At 47.0% G+C, this 4636-nt stretch overlaps 3 non-coding genes across 3 annotated transcripts in view; all 3 read left to right on the top strand.

Annotated features, from left to right (window-relative positions):
• The first annotated feature begins 866 nt into the window (after positions 1-866).
• LOC143206286 (small subunit ribosomal RNA) lies at positions 867-2855 on the top strand. Its single transcript, XR_013008270.1, has one exon. It is a non-coding gene; the product is annotated as a small subunit ribosomal RNA (ribosomal RNA).
• Positions 2856-3563: 708 nt separating this feature from the next.
• On the top strand, positions 3564-3718 carry LOC143206285 (5.8S ribosomal RNA). The gene has a single exon (XR_013008269.1). It is a non-coding gene; the product is annotated as a 5.8S ribosomal RNA (ribosomal RNA).
• A 419-nt stretch (positions 3719-4137) lies between these two features.
• LOC143206287 (large subunit ribosomal RNA) overlaps positions 4138-4636 on the top strand; it is a 4098-nt gene continuing 3599 nt past the window's right edge. Inside the window, exon 1 of the ribosomal RNA XR_013008271.1 lies at positions 4138-4636. This exon is cut by the window's right edge and continues 3599 nt beyond it. This is a non-coding gene — a ribosomal RNA (large subunit ribosomal RNA).

Genomic DNA, 4636 nt, shown 5'->3' with positions numbered 1-4636 from the left:
CCGGCGCTGTGACACTTTTACCGAGTGGCTTTTGATCAGCGAAGGTGGTATTACATATTATATGTTAATATATAAGATCCGAACCGTATTTTTTTATTTATCTAAATAAAAAGCGTATTTCGTCGTGTTATTATATATTCGTAACGCTCTCGCGATTTTGTATCGTCGTTTCGTTGTTCTTCCTGGTCGGTTTTTTTCGATATATCGGGAAGCGTACGACGACGACGACGGTATCACTGCGAGATCGCGAATTCGGCGGGAACATTCGGCTTCGTTAGAAGAAGATGATCCACGATTCATATGCGATTGGAATTATTATTTTTATGGACGTATCGGTTTTTCATCGGAACGTTCATAAAACAGCAACACATTTTGCGATAGCTCTCTGCTCTCCGAGCGAGAATAAAATAAAAAATCACGAAACGTTTCTCGTACGAGGTTTCCTTGTCGCTTTATATATTTCTATCTAGCGAAGGGTTCGGAGAGAATGTTTTTCGAGGTCTTATAAACGCCGAACGATATTTTGCGGCATCCAATTTTCGACGTAGTCGACGATCGTCGTCGATAATCGAGATAATTGGGTGCCTAGTCGATCGGTTGTGTATAAAAAAAACAAAAGATGTGTCTAAGATGATGATATCGTTTTGTTTTATTAGACAACTAATATTAAAATGTAAGAGCGTGGCGCCTCGGACCGGTTTTTCCGTCGTCTAGGCGCGCTATCATGCACCTCCTTTTTATTAGTCGTCGATATATATTATATATCGTCGTCTTACGCACACGTTTCTTTATAAGTCAAACTTATAAAATAAACTGTGTCTGTATTTGTTTTATCTGCTTCGTGTCGATAAAATAATAAGAACAGTTCCCTGGTTGATCCTGCCAGTAGTCATATGCTTGTCTCAAAGATTAAGCCATGCATGTCTCAGTACATACCGAATTAAGGTGAAACCGCGAAAGGCTCATTAAATCAGTTATGGTTCCTTAGATCGTACCCACAATTACTTGGATAACTGTGGTAATTCTAGAGCTAATACATGCAAACAGAGCTCCGACCAGAGATGGAAGGAGTGCTTTTATTAGATCAAAACCAATCGGTTTCGGGTTCGCGCTCGTCATCGTACAACTTGGTGACTCTGAATAACTTTAAGCTGATCGCACGGTCTCGCACCGGCGACACATCTTTCAAATGTCTGCCTTATCAACTGTCGATGGTAGGTTCTGCGCCTACCATGGTCGTAACGGGTAACGGGGAATCAGGGTTCGATTCCGGAGAGGGAGCCTGAGAAACGGCTACCACATCCAAGGAAGGCAGCAGGCGCGCAAATTACCCACTCCCGGCACGGGGAGGTAGTGACGAAAAATAACGATACGGGACTCATCCGAGGCCCCGTAATCGGAATGAGTACACTCTAAACCCTTTAACGAGGATCAATTGGAGGGCCAGTCTGGTGCCAGCAGCCGCGGTAATTCCAGCTCCAATAGCGTATATTAAAGTTGTTGCGGTTAAAAAGCTCGTAGTCGAATTTGTGTCTCGCGCCGCCGGTTCATCGTTCGCGGTGTTAACTGGCGTGTTTTTCGCGAGACGTCCTGCCGGTGGGCTTAGTCGTGTCGCGTCGCCGTCGCGCGTGCGTTTCGGCGTGCGTGTTGTGCGCGTCGTGGTTACGACGGCCCAACTCAATCCTGCCGCGGTGCTCTTTACTGAGTGTCGAGGTGGGCCGGCACGTTTACTTTGAACAAATTAGAGTGCTCAAAGCAGGCTAAAATTTCGCCTGAATACTGTATGCATGGAATAATGGAATAGGACCTCGGTTCTATTTTGTTGGTTTTCGGAACCCCGAGGTAATGATTAATAGGAACGGATGGGGGCATTCGTATTGCGACGTTAGAGGTGAAATTCTTGGATCGTCGCAAGACGAACAGAAGCGAAAGCATTTGCCAAAAACGCTTTCATTGATCAAGAACGAAAGTTAGAGGTTCGAAGGCGATCAGATACCGCCCTAGTTCTAACCTTAAACGATGCCAGCTAGCGATCCGTCGACGTTCCCTAATATGACTCGACGGGCAGCTTCCGGGAAACCAAAGCTTTTGGGTTCCGGGGGAAGTATGGTTGCAAAGCTGAAACTTAAAGGAATTGACGGAAGGGCACCACCAGGAGTGGAGCCTGCGGCTTAATTTGACTCAACACGGGAAACCTCACCAGGCCCGGACACCGGAAGGATTGACAGATTGAGAGCTCTTTCTTGATTCGGTGGGTGGTGGTGCATGGCCGTTCTTAGTTGGTGGAGCGATTTGTCTGGTTAATTCCGATAACGAACGAGACTCTAGCCTGCTAACTAGGCGCTTTTTGACATCCTAAAGGCCCGCCGGCCGCGTTGCTTTCGGGTTTCGCGGTTCGTGCGCGGTTTTTACTGTCGGCGTACAAACTATTCTTCTTAGAGGGACAGGCGGCTTCTAGCCGCACGAGATTGAGCAATAACAGGTCTGTGATGCCCTTAGATGTTCTGGGCCGCACGCGCGCTACACTGAAGGAATCAGCGTGTCTTCCCTGGCCGAGCGGCCCGGGTAACCCGCTGAACCTCCTTCGTGCTAGGGATTGGGGCTTGCAATTGTTCCCCATGAACGAGGAATTCCCAGTAAGCGCGAGTCATAAGCTCGCGTTGATTACGTCCCTGCCCTTTGTACACACCGCCCGTCGCTACTACCGATTGAATGATTTAGTGGGGTCTTCGGATCGACACGCGATGGCGTTTCGGCGTCGTCGATGTGTAGGAAAAGATGACCAAACTTGATCATTTAGAGGAAGTAAAAGTCGTAACAAGGTTTCCGTAGGTGAACCTGCGGAAGGATCATTACAGTGTGTTGTTATGCCTATATATATATAATAGGTAAACGTACAAGTCTGTAAAAATCATTGTCGAACGTTAAAGAGCCATCTACGAAGTTCGGAAGTTCCGATCGAATTTCGACGTCGTCAACGTAGCTGTTTTCGGGTACCTATAATATATGGTTTTAAAAGATGTACGCCCGAAAGCGGAGATATATACGATGAAGATGTTGTTATATAGGACGACGAGTAATAATCGTCGGCCTACGACGGATTTCGTTATAAATGGACAAATCGAGCGCAAAATAAAACGATTTTGCCAATTATATTTCTAATCGACGTTTCGATCCTCATATCGACGAACATATACGATGATCGGTAATGTGATTAGTTTACGAAAATCTTATCACCCTTCGTTTGTTTCATTCCAAAAGGGTGAGATTTAGTTTACGAAAATATTGCCAAACTATGATCAGCGTATGCTCTTTTGTTGTCGTACGAGGTGAGACGACGAAAATTTACAACGAACGTCACCATTTCGAGTAGTCTGTCTCCGCTCCTCTCGTTGTGTGTAGTGGAGAAGACGAAAATAAACCGTAAGAGCGTTTTAAAGTCGACGGCGGCTGCGAAAGGGGCGCAAGCGCTGTCTATGACGTGAGCGCGCGTCGTCGTCGTCGTCGTCGTCTTATAATAGAAACGTTTCGATATGCGTTTAAAACCTAACTTAAAAAAAGATTACCCTAAACGGTGGATCACTTGGCTCGTGGGTCGATGAAGAACGCAGCTAATTGCGCGTCAACTTGTGAACTGCAGGACACATGAACATCGACATTTCGAACGCACATTGCGGTCCTGGGATCTCATACCCGGACCACTCCTGGCTGAGGGTCGTATCTCATTTCAAGACTGCTCGGATTTTCTTTGATCTTCGCGATCGACGAGAAATGTCTGAGCGTGCTGAGCGTATAAGCGCGATTCGATCGCGACGTTCTAAAACGTGACAGCGGACCCGTACGTGTGACCTAACTCTCTCGTACGGGTCGTACGAATATGAAAGGGATGAGACGTGTTTAAAACGGTCGTTCGCACGTTTTTGTGATAAACGTAGCGCGCACCATTAATACGATCGTCGTATCCGATAAAATTAGTTTTTAATCGACGTCGGATCGTAGGTGCGTTGTCTCTCGAATACGAGGGAGAAAACACCGTTTTTCGACGGCGCGTCTTTTCCATTCTAAACTTTTATATTTCGTATTGGCTCCTAATCTTCATTATTATGATGATTACGAGCGCCACGCATATTAAACTAGCGACCTCAGAGCAGGTGAGACTACCCGCTGAATTTAAGCATATTACTAAGCGGAGGAAAAGAAACTAACTAGGATTCCCTTAGTAGCTGCGAGCGAACAGGGATTAGCCCAGCACCGAATCCCGCGACCGACATCGGGCGCCGGGAAATGTGGTGTTCGGGAGGGTCCATTATCTCGACGTTACGTCGCGCGTCCAAGTCCATCTTGAACGGGGCAACAGCCCATAGAGGGTGCCAGGCCCGTAGCGACCGTGACTGACGGCGAGAGGATCTCTCCTTAGAGTCGGGTTGCTTGAGAGTGCAGCCCTAAGCGGGTGGTAAACTCCATCTAAGGCTAAATATAACCACGAGACCGATAGCGAACAAGTACCGTGAGGGAAAGTTGAAAAGCACTTTGAAGAGAGAGTTCAAGAGTACGTGAAACCGTTTAGGGGTAAACCTGAGAAACCCGAAAGGTCGAAGGGAGAAATTCATTCGCGGCTCGTAGTAGGCGGCGTGCG

The sequence above is a fragment of the Rhynchophorus ferrugineus genome, unplaced genomic scaffold, assembly GCF_030347505.1.
Source record: "Rhynchophorus ferrugineus isolate W39M unplaced genomic scaffold, kcgeb_rfMv2 rfM630, whole genome shotgun sequence".
In the NCBI taxonomy this organism is placed as follows: Eukaryota; Metazoa; Arthropoda; class Insecta; order Coleoptera; family Curculionidae; genus Rhynchophorus; species Rhynchophorus ferrugineus.
The sequence above is the reverse complement of the archived record's forward strand: the minus strand, read 5'-3'. Positions and strand labels throughout refer to the sequence as shown.